We start from the raw sequence: 21,723 nt of genomic DNA on the forward strand, positions 1-21,723 counted from the left end.
TCATAAGCTGTGCTCCCCTTCATGCCCAAGTTTCCCACCAAACCCAGGTATTAATTGGGCCATTCCTACTCATCAGCTCTAAAAGCCAGGACCGGAAGTCCATGTTGCAAACCCGGAAGTTATTCGGACTTGTTCCTTCCCTCTACAGGCCCTTTCCTCTTCAGCTGATCTTTGAGAATCATCCCAGGCCGGGAACCATTGTCCCCAGCCAGCGAGGCGCATCTCAGACGCACCATCTCCTCGGGCTCTTTTCCTGCTCTCTCTGGATTGGGCTCATTTACTAAAAATTAGTTGGGAATGAAAAAAGCCCCTAGTTTATTAGCGTGCTATTATTCCCTCCCGCCATCCCCCTGCAGCATGATGGATTGCCTGGTGAGGGGACGCAGCCCCAGCCGGGGAGCGAGCAAGCTCTGCTCGGTCCCCAGCGCAGACAGATGGGGAGGCCGAGTCCTGACCATGATTGATTAGCTCCGCAAAGCCTGTTGAGCGGAGTTCCATCAAGATTGATGCTTTCTCCTCATAACAGCATTTCCAAAAAGTTTCTATTACATTTTGATTATGTTTATAGAATCTCGCTGGTCCGGGGGAAGATGCAATCTCGTTCCTTCCCAGTGTGTGTCTGCGTGGGCCGCCACAGTGCCTCGCCTAGTCCAGCCTGCTTGGCCTCTTCACAGTGACCTTCGTTTGCTGGGCAGCAGAAGCACCTCACCCCCACCACCCCGTGGCTGCCCGAGAACAAGTTAGAGGGAACTAATGTCTACTCTCCTGGTGCCTGATGTCCAGCATGGCAGCTCTGGTTTTAAAGGGCCAAAAGTCTAGAAGGTTCTATGGCCTAGGCCTGAAGATAGAAGAAATCTCCAAAGGAATTCCCCAAGATCTGCAGGTGGTGAGGGAAGAAACTGCATGGGCCTCATTGCTCTACCTGATTCCCAAGGACACGGCAAGGACACGTCAAATGTAATAAGCATGATAAAATACATGTTTAAATATTTATATGAGTGTGTGTGTGTGTGTGTGTGTGTGTGTGTCCATCTTATCTCACAAGGGATTTTAGTGACGCTCAGGGCATGGTGAAGAATGAATAAGGGAGAAGAATTAGGAACAGAGAAATGCAAATTAGGAGAGAATGTCAAGACCAAACGGGGGAATGAAAATATATATATATATATATATATCATATAAGGTGCTATGTGGTATTTATGGTTAGACCTTTAATTTGGTCTGAGTTTCCTAACAGTAGAAGTGAAAAAGGAAATAAATCAACTGTTTTGGGTTTTTTTTTTTTTTCTTATTGTCATTAATGAGAGGGGAAAAACATTAAGTTCCTTGGGAGAATTTCAGATTTTTGTCTTCTATTGTCTGTTTTTTCCAAATACTAAGGAAACTTGTATATTAGACTTTTCTAGAGAAAGGCTTACATTGTTTATTTGCTCACTCGTTTGTTTATTTGAGGGTGGAAGGTGGGTCATGCACATGCCAAGGTGCACATGTAGTCATAAGAAGACAACTTTTATAGATGCTGGGCTCTCCTTCCATCACGTGGACTCGAGAGATTGAACCCAGGTCATCGTGTTTGCAGGCAAATGCCTTTACCCACTGAGCTAGCTCTCCAACCCAGGGGGTTTGGTTTTGTTGCTGTTGTTGTTTCCTGGGGCTGGAGAGCAAGCCCGGGGCCCTGCACACATCTCTGTGTTGTTTTCTTCCTCAGCTATAAATTTCATTGTAATATATCTTGAAAATAAATGATAATGCTTTTCAAGAGCTGAAAATTCAAAGCTCTAATTGAGAAGAACTACTGAATTAAACAGTGTTCTCAAAGTGACATTTGGAGGTGACGTTGATGTCTGTCTCTTCCCACTTCACCTTTCAAAACTAGGCCTCTCCCTGAACCTGGAGTTCACTTCAGCTTGGCTATCTAACCAGCAAGCCCCCAGGCTCCTCCTGTCTCCACCACCACCGCTGCTCCAGCACTGGGATGACACATGCCACTGTGACCAGCTCTGACGTGAGTGTTGTGATCTGAACTCGGGCTTTCTTGTCTGTACCGCTCCTTTATCCGCTGAGCCATTTTCCCAGTCCCAAGCTTAGCTTTTTAACAAATATTCTTTGAGCTGCTTCTATGTTTGTTTTTAAACATGTACTAGTTTATCAGAATGAAACCAACATCTTCTATGGCAGCATCAAGAATATACATAAAATGAAGGCTGGAGATTTGGCTCAGCAGTGAAGAGCATCTTCCAAAGGACCTGGATTTGATTCCCAGCATCCACATGGCGCCTGACAACTATCTGTAACTCCAGTTCCAAGAGACATGATTTCCTCTTCTGACCTCCTCAAGCATGAAGCACACGTGCGATCCTCATACAGGCAAGAAAAACACTCACGTGCATAAAATAAATATTTTTTTAAGATTTTAAGATTTGCATGGTTAACAGGCATACGAATGGGTGTTCAACATCGCTAATCATCAGGAAAATTCAAACAAAAACCACAAAGAGGCATCACTTAACATCTGTTAGAACGGCTAGTATCACTACTAAAAGGGGAGCAAGTATTGACAAGGTAGTGAAGAAACTGGGACCCTTGTTTCTGAGATAGGAATGATATTCTTCTGATGTTAGAAGCCATTTCTCTGAATCCTGTGACTAGAGGTTTGAATGAGACTACTCCTCCCCAGCCCCCATCGTCGGCTCAGATGTTTGGATTTTTTGTTGGTGGTGTTGGGTTTTTTGCTTTGTTTGTTTGGTTTTGTTTGGGTTTTTGTTGTTGTTTGTTTGTTTGTCTGTCTGTCTGTCTGTCTGTTCGTTTTTTAAGACAGGATTTCCCTGTGTTGCCTTGGCTGTCCTGGAATTTGCTCTGTAGCCCATATTTGCCTTGAATTCAGAGATCTGCCTGCTTCTGCCTCTGGAATCCTATACCTTGAAAATTAGAAGTATTAGAGGCTTGCACCAACACCACTGCTGGCCTGGCTCAGAATACATGGTCCACAGTTGGTGGTGCCTTTAGAGAGGCTCAGGGGGTGTATCTTTGTTGGAGGAAGTATGTTCCTGGAAGTAAGCTTTGGGAGTTTAAAGACTCCCACTGTTCCTAAATCCATCTCTCTGCTTCCTATGATTGAAGATGTGAGCAAGCCCCTAGCTTCCTGCTTTTTTCCTTAGCTTCCTGCTTCTGCCCTTAGCTTCCTGCTTCTGCCCTTAGCTTCCTGCTTCTGCCCTTAGCTTCCTGCTTCTGCCCTTAGCTTCCTGCTTCTGCCCTTAGCTTCCTGCTTCTTTCCTTAGCTTCCTGCTTCTGCCCTTAGCTTCCTGCTTCTGCCCTTAGCTTCCTGCTTCTGCCCTTAGCTTCCTGCTTCTGCCCTTAGCTTCCTGCTCCTTTGTCATTGCAGACTCTAATCCTCTGGCACCATGAATCCAAATAAACTCTTTGTTTTTCCTGTAAGTTGCCTTTGTGATGGTGTTTTATCGCAGCAATAGAAATGCAACTAACGCACATGTACTTGCAAAAATATTTGCATTTTTCATCTTCATACTTGTAAATACAATGTGTGAATATGCATCTAATCCATATTTCACATAAAAACATTGTTTCCTAATTTTAAAGTATTAAATATTATATGAAAAAGAAATAAATTTCCACCAGCCTCATGCTAAGATGAATGTCAAGGTTTCCTCATCCCTCATTACATGCAGTATTTCCAGGACCATTATCCAAGGTGCCCCCTCTCTTCTGTCAGATGACCCCCACCTAAAGGACATTGTGTCTCACGTGGGTAATGGAAGAACAGGAAGGACAGAGTTCCCTTGATCTCACTGGTTATTAGGAGAAAACTAATTGGACTCTCTCTGAGCTATCTTATTGACCACACAAGCTCTAAATAATACCGATTTGCTTCTTTCAGGAAGAGTTCGCTCAAGGCTTGCAGCTGGAGCTCACTGGTAGAACACTCATCTACCATTCTCAATGCCCTGGGTTCTATCCACAGTTTAAATAAAACAGAGTTTGGTTAATGTAGCTTGCAACCAAAACAGTCTTCTCTCAAAACCCAAGAGTAAGACTCAAAAATTCTCAAAAGAGTGCCACAAATCAAGCTCAGCCGTAGGTGGACAAGAGGTACTGACTCTATCAACAAGGCAAGGTTGGTTTAGCACTGAAGTCAACCAGTGCAATGTAGGATGTCAATAGAATGAAGAACAAAAATAAAAATCACCAAAAATGGGAAACACAACAATCATTGCATCTGATGGAGTTAAAGTAATCAATAAGATAGAATTCCATTTCATAACTTTTTTAAATTAGCAAATCAGAAGTGTGAGGAAACTGCCTCGACATAATAAAGTTTACCTATTTTTAAAAAATGACCATCACCTTTAGACTCAGAGCTTTTCTCCTAAGATCAAGCTTATACATTTACAATGAAAAAATCAGAAAATAAAACTATGAAAGCAGCTCAATTTATAAAAGTATGAAAAAAAGAATAAAATACTGAGGTCTAAATAAAACAAAAGACATAGACGCCACCGAAAAGAGTAAAATACCGCAAGACATTAAAGATGATCTAAGCAAGAGAAAAGACATTCATACAATATCACTGGGATAACTTTACTCTTGGAAGCGATCTGTAAAAACCAAGGCAATCCTATCAAGTTTTCACTGCCTTTTTCACAAAAAGACACCCTGATTGAAAGATGTGTACGTAAATTCAAGAATATACAGTAAAGCACAATAGAACCATCTGGGCAGGTAGCTCTCAGTTGAGAAGAGTTTTTGCCCAGCAGGCAGGAAGCCTTGGGCTCAGTCCACATGAAACTGGGCTTGGTAATGCACACCTGGAATCCCAGCCCTCAGAAAGTAGAGGCAGGAGAATCAGAAGTACTTGGTCATCCTTTACATAGTGAGTTCAAAGCCAGCCTGGGATACATGACACTTTGTCTCGATAAAAGGGGAAAGAAGAGGAAGAGGAGGAGGGGGAGAAGAAAAAGGAAGAAGTAGAAGAAGAGGAAAAAGAAGTAGAAGAGGAAGGAGAGAAGAGAAGAACGATCAGCAGAAAATCAGAAGAAAATAGAAAAATTCAGAAGAATCAGAAGAAAAAAATCTTGAAAGGAAGGTATAGTAGTTTCTTTTCTTGTTGCTGTGACAATATACCGGACAAAAGCAACATGAAGGTTTATTTTGTCTCATAGTCCAGAGAAGGGTACAGCCCATCAGTTCTGGGAAGCCTCCACGACAGGATCCTGAGACAGCTGGCCACTTGCACTGTGATTTGGAAGGAGAGGGCCAGGAGTGCTGGTCTTCAGCTCACTTTGTCCTGTGACTCAGTCTAAGCCCCAAGGAGTGGTACTGCCCACATTAGAGTGGGTCTTTTCTGTCTCTTTACTGGAATCTAGATAATCCCTCAGAGACACCCCTAGAGATTTGTTTTCATTGCGCTTCTAAATCTCATCAAGTTAACAATCAGGATTCACCACCACAGAAAAACAAAAATCAGACGTCTGACACATCCTAGTTCACAACTTCCATTCGAGGTACAACTGAGACTCTGTGGTTCTGCATAAGGTAGAAGTTGGGTAAGTTGAATTAATTGAATTCCAAAACCAGAAATAAAAACTTACATTGTGGTCAACTTCTTTTCAAGAAAACTCAATGGAAAAAGAACAGCCTTCTCCACAAATGGTGCACAGACAGCTGGATCCTAGCACTCACATGAAAAGCCAGCTTTGGCACTGTGCTAGCCTGTAACTCCAGTGCTATAGGGGGCAGAGACAGAAGGATCTCTGGTCTTGCCAGATGCCAGCCTAGCCCCAGGTCCTTTGAGAAAGTCTGTCTGAAGGAAATAAAATATATAGTTATGGGCTAGGACATCTGACATTCTGCTCTGGTCCTCATGCCTACACAGATAGGTACATGTATGTGTGCACATACCATATTCGTATACCACACACACACACACACACACACACACAAACACACACAAAAAAAAAATCCAGCCATGATGGATAAACAGATGAGTTGAAAACACCAAAAATATTAATGTAAATGTTTGTAACAGCATTAATTTTTAGCTATGTTTCAGTGTGTGTTAACAGTGGATATGTGCACATAAGTGAAATGCCCATGAAGAGGTGTTGGATCCCCTGGTGTTGGAATTTCAGACTGTTGACAGCCTCCTGATGTACGTGCCGGGGACTGAACTCAAGTCCTGTGGAAGAGCAACAAGTGCTCTTACCTGATGAGCCAATCTCTCCAGCCCTGTGACAAGCATTATAATTAGCAGCCCAAAAGTAAACCGAGATAAATGTCCATCCATTGATGAATAAATAACAAAATCTGGTATAGCCACATAGTAGAGTACTATTCATCTGTGGAAAATGATGAATTTATGAACAATAGTGCAATATGAATGAAGCTCAGAAACATGCCAAGTGGCACAGGCCAAGCATACACCATTGTGTATGACATGATCTCACTTGTCTGAGAGAGGCACTGCTCAGTAGTAGTGCCGTGCATCCTTACAGTGCATGAGGCCCCGAGTTCAACCCCATAATAAAATGTCCACAACAGTTAAATTCACAGAGTCAGAAAAGACATCATGCATAGCTTCCAGGAGCCAGGGAATGATGGGAGTGGGAGGTGACTGTCACAGGGTGTGGGGTTTCATGACAAAGGGATGAAAGACTCTGAAGCTACCTCACGGTGATGGGCACACAGCTCTGTGAACACACTAAAAGCCAGCCAGTTGTACACTTGTAAAACATGAGCTTTATAGTATATGAATTATGTCCCAATAAAACCACTATTTGACTAAAAGAGAGGGGGGGAAACATACCAAAAAAAAAAAAATAGAACCTCAACAGTAAAAAGGCAAATGACCCAATTAGAAAAGCACCAAAAGACCTGAAGAAGTGATCCATCAAACAGACGTGAAAAGATGGTGACTATCATTACCCAAAAAAAAAAAAGATGGCCCTGGGGGTCTGAGGCAGGAGGATAGTGACTTCAAGACCAGCTGAGATACATAATGAGACTCCATCTTGAAGTAAATAATAATTCAAGAATGATTGGATTAGGTGCCTGGAGGATGGCTCAATGGAGTCTGACTCCTGGAATCACAAAAAGTTGGAAGAAGAGAACCAACTGCACATAGTTGTTCACTGCCCTCCATATGCACACGGTGGTACATACGTGCACACGGTGGTACATACGTGCACACGGTGGTACATACGTGCACGCTGTGGTACATACATGCACACTTACACATTATGGACACACACACTTGAGAAACAAATTTGAAAAAAATGACCAAAAATGTTTAAATGCCAACACAAAAAGCTAGCAAAAGTTGGATCACTGGTATAGTCCGGTGGGGATATAAAGTGTACTTCTACAAACAGTTCAGTGGTGTGCTATTGCTTTACAAGTAAGTATACAGTATCTTATGACCCAGCGACTGCACGCTTGAGTACTTATCCCATAGAAAGGAAAATAGGTGATCTCATATGAAGAAAACTTCACAAAAACTGTGAGAATGTTTCATTAATAAAAACTACAAACTGGAAGCCACCTAGATGCCCTCTGGTAGATGAATGGTTAAACCAACTCTGGTATATCCATGCATAGAATAGTATTTAATAGTGAAAGGGACTGAATTATTAATGTGTCCACTTTCCATGAACCTTCAGGGAATTATGTTGTGTAAAGAAAACCAATCCTGGGATTGGAGGGATGGCTCAGCAGTTAGAGCACTGGCTGTTCTTCTAGAGGTCCCTAGGTTCAGTTCCCAGCACTCATATGGCAGTTCACAACCCCCTAAACCTCCAGTTCCAGGGGATCTGATGCCCTCTTCTGACCTCTGCAGGTACTGGTCATGCAAGTGGTACACAAACATACATGCAGGCAAAACACACACACACACACACAAGAACATTTGAAAGAAAAAAATTAGTCTTAAAAAGTTGCAATTACATGGCTCCACTTGAGAAAATCAAAAAAGATGAGCCAGGCAGTGGTGGCACATGCCTTTAATGCATCTGAGGCTAGCCTGGTCTACAGAGTGAGTTCCAGGACAGCCAGGGTTACACAAAGAAACCTTGTCTCATAAAACAAAAACAAACAAACAAACAACAGAGATGAGTGATTGCCAGGGATTGGAGTGGGGATGGGTGACTGGAACACAGGAAGAAGATAGATGAACCTGTTAAAGGACACCATGAAGGAACCTATTGTGTGAATGTTGACTGGTGGTGGACACACAACGCTACACATGATATTGAATTGCATATAACTAAATGCGCACATTCACACACAGGCAAAACTGGAGGATGCTGCTGAAACTCACAGACTGTATACACCACAACCCTGTAAGTTTTAAAACAGCACCACTGGGGAGTTCAAAAAAGGACACACGCGATCTCTCTGTTTTGTTATAACTACATATGAATTGTGGTTTTTCAAAGTTAAGTTTTTATTAAATGTATGCATGGTATGATCAAGGAAGGAGGAGACAGAAGAGAGGATGTGGGAGGGAGAAAGAGAAGTCAACAGAGGTAAAGAGGAACGTTTACCATGGATATACCCAGAATCCAAGCTTTCTACCACCGACCGGAGACAAATATTTTTGTTACATTCATGTATTGTGTGTATGCCTGTTCACACACTCACCCCAGCACACGCATCACACAGTGCATGCATGGAGTAGGTTTTGCCTTCCACCATCCATGGCCCAGTGACTGAGCTCAGGTCATCAGACTTGGTGGCAAGTGCCTTTACATGTTGAGCTTCTTGAAGCCTCCGAGATAAATACTTTACCCCCATTTTAAAGATGAAGAAACTGAGTTCAGGGAATGGCTGTCCCATTTTCCAAGACATGTTTTGAGGATTCAAGATTCCATCCCTACATCCCAACTCTCCTGTCTGCTTCTGTCCTTTAGCTCAACACAGGCATCAATCAAATGTAGGCAGCGGCTCCATTACTCAAGAGGAAATTGAAGCCAGACTGTAAGATGCAGTCCACAAAATTCATGATTTCTTCCTCCCACCCCAGCTCCTTCGACTTGGTCCCTTTTTCATATGGATCGGTTTTTATTTCTGCATTTATGGCGTACGCAAATTACAGATGAAAGCATCGCCTACACAAGTCATTACTCAGAGTAGTATCTTCCCAACTGCCACCGGACGAGGACCGAACAGCTTGTGGTTAATTTGCTATATAATCACTGCCTGTGACAGGGGGGCAGGGCCGTGCCTGTGCTAATATTAGGAAAGAGGAAACTGAGCAGAGAGGATCCCTGGGGTGAAGGGAGAGAGGGTGGTATTGAACCAGAGAGAAGAGAAGAGGGCTGCTAGGGAGGCAGTCAGGAGGCCTGCCTCTCTTACAGGCTTCTGGGAGGGTTGGCTCCACTTCCAAAGGACAAATGGGTCCCTCCCATTTACCACGCCTCTGTGGGAGAGCTAACTGGATCCCCATTGTCCTAACCTCTGCCACTTCCTAGTCATTGAGGCCACTGCCAATGCTCAGAGCAGGGTGTCTGTACACACAGGCTGTGAATGCCGGGATGGATACCTGCAGAATGGGCCATGGACAGAAGGAGATCTGCCAGCAGGCAGGAAGTACAGGTACCAGTATTAGTACACGAACAATTCAGAAAGAAGAAAGGCCATCAACCCAACTTTCGTAAATGACAAGAGGCTGTGAGCAAGCAGATGTCAGATCTGGAAACAAATACGAGGAGACCAGAGGATGCTCGACTGCCAGCATAGTCAAAAGGAATCCTCCATTCAAACCTGTAGGATTGACCAAACTCCAAGCGTCTGATCCAGCACACTGTGCTCGCCAGGGTATGAGAAAGCCAGCATTCTGAAGGTTACAGGGAGTGTAACGCGGTAGTTTGCATGGATGGCAATTCAGCACGCTCCATCAAAAGTTTTGACTCACGTGCCCGCTGACCCATAAATCCCACTGCTCTGGAACAGATTCCACAGACAGACTCGCATATATGTATGCAAAGTTGGGTTACGGGGCTATTCACTGCAGCGTGGTTTATAATAACAGAAGATTGGAGACAGCCTGAATGTCCATCAAGAGGGGACTACTCAGACAAATTGCCATACATCCTTAGGATGGAAATCTTTATGGCTGTTACAAAAGAATGAGGCAGCTCTTTATGTACGGATATGAAACAATCTCCAAGATATATTGTTACGTGAAGAGAAGCAAAGTGCTGAACATTGTGATTAGAGTGTGTGTGTGTAGGGGGTGAGGTTATACATGCATATGCATCTCTGCTTATCTACACGGAGTGGCAGATCTGTGCTTCTGAAGCAGGGACAAGATCCTGGTGGCTAGGGTTGAAGAAGAAGAGAGGTTTGTTAGTTATTATTTATGCCCTTTACCTTTCGGTGGGTGGGCCTATGTGTACATACGAGTATATACTAGCAGATGTTTGATTTTTTTATTATGTTGTATGTATGTGGACACAACATGCAATGGCACATTGCAAGTCAGAAGACAACCTGCAGGAGTTGTGAGCGCCCGTGTGAGTGCCAGGAATCAACTCTGGTTGTCAGGCTTGGTGGCAGGCACCTTTACCTGCTAAGCCACCTCTCCAGTCTGTGATGTTTTAAACCCTCTGTTGACTCGCCTTGTTCAGGAATCAAAGCTGGTCCTACACTCAAGGCCTTTTATATTTGACCTGAGTTCATTCCTCACTTCCTCAGCACCGCAGCAAGGATGCTCCTCTCTGGGCACATTTCTCCCTTCTCCCAAAGGCACAGTGTTCTCCCACCTCACAGCCCTGGTACCCACTGTCCTGTGTCCAACACACCCTACCTACGCTTACTTGCCTACCCTCCCTTGCTCATCCTTCAAAGGCCAGGACCAAAATGACCCTGAGTACAGTCTTTCCTCACATCCCCCAGAGAGAGCTATTTCTCCTGCTCTGTGTCTGTATAGCACCCTAGAGAGGCTTCTGACCCAGAACAATGGGATGGTGCCTGGAAAAGGGCTCGTCCAGTGTGTACGATGCACCACTTTCCCCAGACAGTGAGTGAGACACAGTGCAGAGTACCGGAACATACAAGAATCTACTCCAGACTTCTGGGTGGATACCTGGAAGCATGTGGACACAGTGAAGACTCTGAGCAGCTGTCAGCTTGAGCTGCAACAACCAAGTACCACAGATGGGATGCCATCCCAACAGCAACGATTTACTTCTCTAACCATCACTGAGTAAAGGCACTTACCTAAAAGCATGATGAGCTGGGTTCAATCCCTAGGACCATGTAAAGGTGAAGGGAGAGAGCTGACTCCACAAAGCTCTCATCTCCCCCTCCCCACACATCACATGTCACATATCACACACAACACACACCACACACACCACACACACACACACATACACACGGGTGGCGGGAGAGCAAGAGAGAAAGAAAATACATACAATTTTTACAAAGACCTAACAACACTAAATCCTGACAAGGATAAGAGCAACTGATACCCACGCACGGCTGGAGAGAGCACAAAGCAGTACAGGCAGATCAATTATCCTTGCCAGTGTCTAGAAAATCCACAAGGGGTTTATCAAAAAGGAACAAGCACACACTTCAAAAGCAAAACTGACTTGTACACGGATACTCATTGTGGCTTTATTTATAACAGTCAAACAATGGAAACAGTACAAACCCCCAGCAATAAGAATATGGAAGGGACAGATTGTGATATAATCAAATACTACACAATAGGAATGCAAGGGATAAATATGAAGTTACAAAAATATAAGATATAAATGTAAACAAGATAAGTGTTTATATGGTTCCTTTTACATGATGTTCCAAGAAAAGGCAAAATCAAACTGTGGTAATGGACGTCAGAATGAGTAGACTCCCTACTGGAGCCTGAGAGTCCTCCGATTCTCCATAGTGAGTGGAGGAGGAGAGAGAAGGTGGACTCAACTCATGATTTCCTGTGCCTATGTTTCTGTTCACAGTCCACGAATGAAAACTAGTCATGTGGTCCCACACATGCATGGGAGTGTGGGAAATGTAGTTCCTGTCTGGGCAGCTGTTCCTATTTTATGAAAGAGAAGGTATGAAATTTTGGGGGCCGGCTAGCCACCTCTGCCTCACCTGACCATGCTTAGTGAAGATGATGATGACGATTACAAAAGTGATGGATATTGTAATAGTAACCAGCACTAATAATAACAATAACAACAGCCCACCATAAGCACTTCCTCCAACAACATCAGCAGTACGCTAAGAACTTCCCAAGCGTTATTTCCAATCTTCCATCATTCCAATGGACTCAAACCTCTTCTGTGTGATTGGATCCTCCTCCATGTCCTCTGTAGTCATCTTTGCTGCCAGAGTCATCTCTCAGACCTAGGACAGAAAGGTAATGGTGGTCCCCCCCACCTCCAGGGCCTGAGAAAGAAACACAAAGCTCACTTAAAGGAACTAAAACCCAAAGTGATAAGAAGACAGCCCCATTAGTAAAGTGCTTCTGTGCAAGCATGGGAACCTGAGTACAGATCCCCAGAACCTACCTAAAAAGCCAGGCATGACTGCATGCAACTACAATCCCAACCCTAGGAAGGCAGAGGCAGGAGGATCCCAGGAGCTTGTTGGCCGGCTGTATTGGCTGGTTCTGTATGTCAACTTGACACAAGCTGGAGTTATCACAGAGAAAGGAGCCTCCGTTGAGGAAATGCCTCCATGAGCTCCAGCTGTAAGGCATTTTCTCATTCGTGATCAAGGGCCCATTGTGGGTGGTGCCATCCCTGGGCTGGTAGTCCTGGGTTCTATAAGAAAGCAAGCTGAGCAAGCCAGGGGAAGCAAGCCAGTAAGCAGCACCCCTCCATGGCCTCTGCATCAGCTCCTGCTTCCTGACCTGCTTGAGTTCCAGTCCTGACTTCCTGTGGTGATGAACAGCAATGTGGAAGTGTAAGCTGAATAAACCCTTTCCTCCCCAGCTTGCTTCTTGTCATGATGTCTATGCAGGAGTAGAAACTCTGACTAAGACACCAGCCCATCTAGCAAGATCAGTGAGTTCCAGGTTCAGTGACAGGCCCTGTTTCAAAAACTAAACTGGATGGCAACCAAAGAAGACATCCAATGGTGACCTTTTACTTCTGCACAAGCACACACATGCTTCTGTATACACATGCACACATACACACCCAAATTCACACCTAAAAATTTTAAAGATGATATTATTCCTCATAAGCAGTTGCACAGTTATAATGTGACTGTTAAAATGAACGGATAAAGATTTTAAATAGAATTTTAGAAGGCCAGGCGTAGTGATTCACACCTGTAATCCCAGCATCCAGGAGGCTAAGGTAGGATTGCCAAGAGTTTAAGGCTAACCTGAGCTATATAAAAAGCACCATCTCAAGGAAAAACTAATAAATAAAAGGCATGCTGAGATAGCTTAGAGATAAGTTTGGCTCGAGATGGTGGCTCTCCTCTCCATAGGAAGTCTTGGGCTTTGTGTTCAACAGTGTTGGCTCCACCCTTCCCAAGATGATGGGCATGTTCTACACCTTAGAAGCAGCTGCTTAGACAAGCAGATGCTATTTGCTTCTCACATGGCTTCATTACACATAGCTTTTCTTTTCCACATAATATTTTTTTCTGAAAGCGTGGGCTCTCCAGAATTCAGATGGGTGCTTTTCTGGGGACCAGGTTATTCGAAGTGGCTACACCACATTGCCCTTCTGGAGTCTGGGTGCAATTCTGACCTGAGGAATGAGACTGAGGATGTGTTGAGGCAGGTGGTAGGCTCAGTCTAAACTCAACCTTGAACTACCAAATCCTATGAGCCTTCCAGACACTAACATCAAACTTGGTAGAGTCCCTATACCCCAACAATCTAGTAATCTGAACCCTATGATCCCACTTCATGGAGAAGGAATAGAGGTGAAATAGAAATGAAATAACCATATTTCATTCATTCAATCAACCACTGCAATATCAATCACCTAAAATTAACCAAGCTCAGCACTGGGCACTGAAGAGTAAGAAAATGAAAGGAGAGAAAAGCCAGGAGCAAAGAGGCAAGTGAAAAAAATATATTAATAATAATTGTTCAGTGTGACCACAAGAAGAATGTAGAGACTGAATGGATGGCTGCAGTCTTCCTCCCCTCTCTGTATGGAGACTTTGCCACAGAATACTGCAGTCCATGTGTACACGCGAATGTGCACGCGTGTATACACATGCACAACACACACACACACACACACGAGAGAGAGAGAGAGAGAGTCAGTCATTGGCCAACATGAGTGTTGCTTTCACCCGTGAGATGTGAGCAGTCCTCCTGAATTGTGCTTGTACAATTATACACAATTATACTTGAGTCACAGCCATGAGCCTTGAGACCTGATAAACCCAGGAGACTGGAAGAGCAGAGAAGGTAGGTTTATGATAGCTGAACCACCAACTCATAGATAAAATAAGCATCTATTGCTGACTGTCACTGAGATTCTGTCCTGTTATTGTTACATAGCAATAGTACATTACTGAGCAAGATGGGGGCTGGGAGTTAATGAATTAAGAAAGTAGTCGATAAAGACTGGGTTTAGATGGCAGAGTGAGAAGAGTCATCATCTTTGGAAAAACAACATTGGAACAAATACAAGACACATGAGGATAAACAGGTGGGGAGGAGCACTTCCTAGGGGGAGGGAATAGTGTGTGCAAAGGCTCTGAGGTGAGGGCCCGCAGAGAGCAGAATACATTTCTGGGACTCAGAAATGGCCAAGGAGCAAAGAAAGGGTGATGTCAGAAGATGGTGACCAGAGAAGTCAAGGAAAAGCTCTAAAACACAGCAGTGGCAAAAGTTCATATTTCACCAGGTGGTGATGGCATGCACCTTTTATCCCAGTTCTCAGGAGACAGAGGCAGCTGGATCTCTGAGTTTGAAGCTAGCCTGGTCTGCAGAGTGAGTTCCATGACAGCCAAGGCTACACAGAGAAACCCTGTCTTGATCACACACACACACAATCACATTTCAAGGGTAGTGGGAAGCTAGTGATGAGTGTCAAACACAGAAGTTACCTGGGAAAACTCCCTTCTGGTTACTGAATGGAGGATAAATTGGAGGAGAGCCGTGCAGAGGCTGCTGCATTCATCCAAAGGCTGCTGGTGGCCCAGACCAAGAAAGTGACTGCAGAGAGAGAAGGGGACAAGCTGAAGGAGCATTGTGAAGGTAAATTAGTAAGACTTGGCAGACATCTAGCACATACCTACAATCCTGGTACTCAGGAGGCTGAGGCAAGAAGACTGGGAGCTGGGGACAGCCTGGGCTATATAGCAAGACTTTTGTTTGTTTGCTTGCTTGCTTGGTTTTTGTTTGTTTGTTTGTTTGTTTGTTTTTTCGAGACAGGGTTTCTCTGTGTAGCCCTGGCTGTCCTGGAACTCACTCTGTAGACCAGGCTGGCCTCGAACTCAAAAATCCGCCTGCCTCTGCCTCCCAAGTGCTGGGATTAAATGCATGTGCCACCACTGCCTGGCACTTGTTTGTTTAATGCTGGAGAGATAGATCAGTGGGTAACAGTTCTTGCTGTGCAAGCATGAGGATCAGAGTTCAAATCCCCAGCACCCACATAACAGCCAAGATTGGTTGTAAGTATCTATCATACATATCAATCACCATAGCTTTACATAGGTTCTAGGAACTCATTGGCTGCCCTCCTACCAAAATAATGAACTCCTGGTTCAGTGAGAGGCCCCGCCTCAGGACAGTAAGATGAGTGATAGCTTCTGTGCACAGCCATGTTACATACCATAGACAAGCATGCAATCCTGCATGCTAATGCACACACACAAACCACACACACAACACATACATACACACAACACATACATACACACACACTTATCACATTCTCACACACACATACATACACACACACCACAGACACAGAGTTAATAGGACTTTTTAAAAATAAGTGTATGTGTGTGTGAGTGTGAGTGTGTGTGTGTGTGTGTGTGTGTGTGTGTGTCCATTGATTTTCAGGAAAAAAGTACCAAGTTCTGTGGAGAAAACGAATTTTAATATTTTCTAAAACCTTAATTTATATCTTGCACCATGATCAAACATTAACTCAAACCTGATCAAAGAATGAGGCTCATCAAAATTTAAAAACTAAAACTTCCTACTTCAAAGAAATTCTAGTAAGAAAGTAGGAAAAAATAGAGGTGGGCACTAGTGAAGATTATCTGGGTGTAAAACTGTGAATACATTTTAAAAGTGGAATTTTACATTTTTAGGCACAACTGGAGTCAAGCCCAAGGCATCCACTAGGCAGTGCCCCACCCTCAGCCCAAGCTGTCCACTTTAGGTGGGCAAACTGTAGAGTCTGTGGGCTTTATTCCACTGTTTACAAAAAAAAAAAAAAAAAAAAAAAAAAAAAGAGGCAGAAATGTAAAAACCTAACACCATAAAATATCAAACCTGTAATTGTACAGTTCTCCCACAGCTAGTGGAAAAAATCTTTATAACTTTCAGTCAGACACAGTCATGGGGAATGACTCACAGGGCCAGAAACAGGGTAAGGGCAGGTAAAGAAGCTTGTCACCAAGCCTGGATACCTGAGTCTGACCTCTGGAATCCACGTGGTGGCAGGAGAGAGCTCCATCCCACAGGCCAGCCTCTGACTCCACACATATGATACAGTAACTGCATACATGCACTCTCACACACAGACAAATAAATAGTAAATAACAATCTTTAATTAAAAAAATAGTTTCTGTAAGAAAAACAATTGAGTTGGATCTCATTAAAATTTACAATGTTTACTTTTTGAAAGACACTTTAAGGAAAACCAAAAAAAAAAAAAAAAAAAAAAAAATCAGGCCAGGGGAAATGTTTCCAATGACATACACGATACAGACTTTGTATTTACAAATCCGTAAAAACCAATCCAGACTTTGTCCTAAGCAGGAAGTTTAAGTTTTTTTTTAAATAAATTGTGAACAAACACTTGCCAAATAAGCACTTGAAAAATTACCCCATAATTACCTCAGAATACAGATCAAAACCATAACCAGGTCAGTCATGGTGGCACATGCCTTTAATCCCAGCACTCAGGAGGCAGAGGCAGGCAGATCTCTATAAACTCGAAGCCAGCCTGGTCTAAAAATCAAGTTCCACGACACCCAGCTGTTATATAGAGAAACTCTGTCTTGAAGGGAGAACAAAAAAAAACAAAGGCAGACACTACCAAGGCCCTACCAGCATGACCAAAACCTATGGACTGGACACAAAATATTACCAAGGACAGGGAGTGTCTTGAATTTGCACACAGTGACTGTGAAAGTATAATATAGCACAACCAAGCAGAAAAAACAATTAGAAAGTTTATTTTGTTTTTGTTGTTGAAACTCTGGCTGGCCTGGAACTCTCTATGTATATCAGCTGGCCTCGAACTCACGGATCTGCCTGCCTCTGCCTCTGAGTGCAGGGATTAAAGAGGTTTCCCTACCATGCTCAACTTGGCGGGTTTCTAAATGTTAAACATTCACCAACAAATGACCCAGACATTCTGCTCCTGGGGAAATCAAATTATATGTTCACACAAAGACTTGTACAATAATTCCCATAGCATCAAAACCAGAGGAACCCAAATGCCCATCAACAGCTGAATAGGTAACTATATTGTGGTATATCCATACAGTGGAATAATATTCAATAATGGACAAGCACTTGGAAATCCTGAGTCAGTCAAAGTGGGTAAGGATCAAAACAATTATGAGATAGGCAGGCCACAGGGAAAAACACACAGTGTATAATTTCCATCTACATAAAATTCTATTAAAAAAAACCTACTCTTTTTCATTCTTTTTACATTTATTTAGCAAAGGGAGGGGCACGTGGAAGTTAGTGAGCCATTTTCAGGAGTCAGTTCTTCCCTTATCACTAGGTGGGTCCCGGGGATAGAACTTGGGTCAGCAAGCTTGGCAGCACGTCCTTTAACCCACTGAGCCACTTCACGTGCCCTCACACTACTCTTCCGTGATAGGGCGTGAGTCGTGATCGCCTGAGGCCGGTAGGAATCAGGAAGCCTTACACGAGGTCATAAGGAAAACTTTGGGAACTAATTAAATGTCCATGATCTTCAGTGTGGTGAGGTCTCCCAGACATATCTGATGTTTAAATCTTTAAATTCTTGCCAATCATACCTCTATAAGGCTATAAAAAGTTAATAGTGCTCAGGTGCGGCAGATGAGGGGGAAAGCCTGCCAGCTATTGTCCGAGACCCTGATGGATGGAGGTGAGGTGTCATATCCTAGCATGAGCCTGTGAGAGAGGATGTTGAGGAGAGGCAGGGAGGACTCGGGAACAGTGTTAATGGGAAAATTGGGCATCTTTCTTGAGGGGTGGAGAAGACAGCTATGTGCTCATCAACTAAAATGAGAACCTGCTGTTTGAAAAAAGGAGGAGGATACGCAAGCAAGGAGAATGCAATGTGGAGGAGAAGGGGCGGGGAAATGGGCGTGGTCTGGGGTGGTGATCTTCAAAATGCAGTGGGCAGATGACAGGAGGAAGAAGACCTCGAAGACAGATGGAGGGATGGATAGACAGAGCACAGTAGAAGTCACATTAGGGAGAGTTTCTTCAGGGCACCATGGGAGGGGAGCTGAGGGAGGAACTTGCTGGATTTGCTAAGACAGGAAGACAAAAGTCAGGAAGGAACCTTCGAAAAGGTTGGTGTTGAGACAGGTGAAATGAAGGGGTGGGCTTTAGAGCAACTAAACCCTGAAGAAGCTTTCACACAAGCACCTGTACAAGTGCCTGAATTGCAAGATCTAGGAAGCATCTGGCTGCCAAGAGGACCTTGGCTTCCCCAAAGGTGCCTTTATCCGGAAGCAATGCATGTGTGGAAGACAAGCAGACAGACAGACAGACAGACAGACAGACAAGCTCAGAGACAGCCCCAGGAGAGCAAATGAGGGTAGAGAACAGGTTGGGATAGAAGAAAATGAGGGAAGAACAAGACCCATGACGTCTCTAGAACATACTAGAACATCTCAAGCCCACATCTTGCCCAGAGCAAGGCATGCCCAGGCCTGAAAAAGATGTCCCCAGAAGGACACAAGAAAGAGGGGACACACTGCTCCTGGCTCACACACATACCTCCTCACTGTGTGCTCGCCTCTCTGATAGAGATCAAAGTCATTACCTCCGTTGGGCTTAGACGAACTGAAGAAGCATTCAGGTTAAGGAACTTCTCCCACCGAGTCATAGGGCTTTGCTCTCGGCCCTCTCTGGAGGAACTAGTGCTCTTCTTAGGGTCCTAGAATAAGGTCCCTGGGGGACTAGACCTGACCCCAGAGTGTCTGTGTGCAGAGCCTCTGAGGCAGTAAGCATGAAGGAAGGAGCACAGCTAATTGCCTGTACAAATTAACTCTAATGTGCTTGGCATCGACATACTTATCTTTCTTTAATTACATTAATCAATTAATGAAGAAGATGGCTTCCTCTTAGTATGATTTCCAAGGCCCATATGTTCTTGAAGCTCCAGCTGGAGCTTGGCTCTTCTCTCTGCCCTTGGCTGAGAAGAACAGGGGACAGGGTGGACATCTGTAGAATAAACTGACACCCCCTTCCTCATTATCTGCACCCTGAAATTGAGCTCCAATGGGGCAAGGTGAGAAAATGAAGGTCACTGGTAGGTCAAAGGTTGCCCACTCAGGACCCCTTTTGCACACTGTTCACAGTCATTGGACCTGCTGGTATTACACTGGAAGGTGGACTTTCGCTGGGCTGCCCGTGCATGCCACGGTCCCATGACAAGGCTAAGGACACAGTTTGGAGATAGAGGGATTGTCTAACATGGATAAGGCCCTGGGTTCTATCCTCTGCAAAAAGAAGAGTATCAATGACATACCTGTGCTATGTCACAGCTAACTCCCATCAATCAATGTCTAAGTCAGGTCAGTAGGTCCCAGCCACCTCCTGACTTCTAAAGCCCTTTCCTACGGCGATCTCAAGTCCTATTGAGGAATAATTAGACCAAAAAAAAAAAAAAAAAAAAAAAAATCACCATTGGCTAGCAATGGTTGGCTAATGGTCTTTAATCCCAGCACCTAGGAAGCAAAGACAGGCAGATATCTGTGATACCAAGGCCAGCCTGGTCTACATAGGGAGTTCCAGCCAGACTGGGTTACATTGTGAGGCCCTGTATGAAAAAAATAAGTTGTTCACATTTAAAGTATATAACTTTGCACTCATGTGTTCGATTAAACATCCTTGTTCTCAAACTTTGCTGCTGATGCCATAGTTGATGCAGACCACGGCGTCTGCCCATCACTTCTGACACACACACAAACCCCTTTAGTTAGGGGTAGACGTCATAAAAGGTCATAAATACCTCCTGTTGGTGTGTGGGTCTGGGTGCGCTCTCCTGTGTGCCTGAGTGTGGAGACCACAGGTAGACTTCAGGTATTGCTCCACATCTTATTTTGGAGATACTGAACCTGGTGCTTGCTGTTTTCAACTACACTGGCTGGCCAGTGAGCCCCCAGGCTCTGCCTGTCACCAAGGTAGTTTTTAGCATGTTCTTATGTGCCTGCACACTGTTTCATGGACTAAGTGCTTCAAACAGGCAGCCTCCTTTCCCTTTGTAACTGCCAATCTCAGTGCCACACGAGTCCCCAGCATCAGCACCACCTGGGAAAGCTTTAAGAGGTCCCAGGTCCACTGACTCAGCTCTGGGATGGGGCCCCAGCCTCCTGGCATCTAAGAAGCCACCCAAGAGACTCCAGTGATTTCTCAAACTGAGGGCAATGGCTTGAGGAATTGTGTTAACTGAGCGTCTGAATCCTTTGGGTTTCTACTCTAATCACTTCTGTTATCTTTTCATAAAAAGACAATTAACTTCCATTTGTCAAGCCATCCCGTGTGGCAGAGACCGTGCTAAGCACAGTCCATTGCGTTGAATGCTTGGGCCAACTCAACACATGGCTTTCTGTTTTACAGAAAAGAAGAGTTGGAAAGGCGGCTGAATTTTGTCTACCTGTTAAGTGGGAAGTCCGGGAAAATGGGGCTCACAGCTTCATCCTGACCCTGCATTCTCCAAACAGTACCGTGGGCACTGTCACACCGGGATGGCTGTGTTATTCCCCTACTCAGGTTCAGTTGTTTGACAACTTTGTCTTCAACTGACAACTCTTTCGGGGAAGATTGTGGAAACCTCAGGAGATAAAGCCTTGGGGGAGGAGATTTATCATTCAGGGATGGGTGGGCCTTGGGTGTAGATCCTGGCTTCTCTTCCTGCCCAATTCTCTGCTTTCTGGTCAGAACCATGCTAGAAACAGCTGCCACAGGATCCTACCACCACAAACCAACCTTACCTAGCTGCCCAGCCTTCCCTACCATGGCAGACTGTTTTCTCTGAACTATAGCACCAGCATCACCTCTGTCACTCTAACCGTCGGACACTCTGTCCCAGCAGAGTAGAAAACTTCCAGAACATTCTTCCCTTTAATCACTAGCTTTCCCTCACACCTCAGTCCTCTCCTACCTAAGTGTCTGCTTCTTTTTTTTTTAAAAGATTTATTTATTTTATGTATATGAGTACACTGTAGCTGTCTTCAGACACACCAGAAGAGGGCATCCATCACAGAGGGCTGTGAGCCACCATGTGGTTGCTGGGAATCGAACTCAGGACCTCTGGAAGAGCAGTTGGTACTCTTAGCCACTGAGCCATCTCTCCAGCCCAAGTGTCT

The 21,723-nt window shown here is 44.3% G+C and overlaps 1 long non-coding RNA gene across 1 annotated transcript in view; it reads right to left on the reverse strand.

The window, feature by feature from the left end:
* Positions 1 to 11,622: 11,622 nt before the first annotated feature.
* The window catches only part of LOC143441214 (uncharacterized), a 43,768-nt gene continuing 33,667 nt past the window's right edge, over positions 11,623 to 21,723 (reverse strand). The window contains exons 2-3 of the long non-coding RNA XR_013108444.1: positions 15,049 to 15,157; positions 11,623 to 12,369 (exon numbers count right to left, since the gene is read on the reverse strand). This is a non-coding gene — a long non-coding RNA (uncharacterized LOC143441214). The remainder of the gene's footprint in view (positions 12,370 to 15,048; positions 15,158 to 21,723) is intronic.

The sequence above is a fragment of the Arvicanthis niloticus genome, chromosome 2, assembly GCF_011762505.2.
Source record: "Arvicanthis niloticus isolate mArvNil1 chromosome 2, mArvNil1.pat.X, whole genome shotgun sequence".
In the NCBI taxonomy this organism is placed as follows: domain Eukaryota; kingdom Metazoa; phylum Chordata; class Mammalia; order Rodentia; family Muridae; genus Arvicanthis; species Arvicanthis niloticus.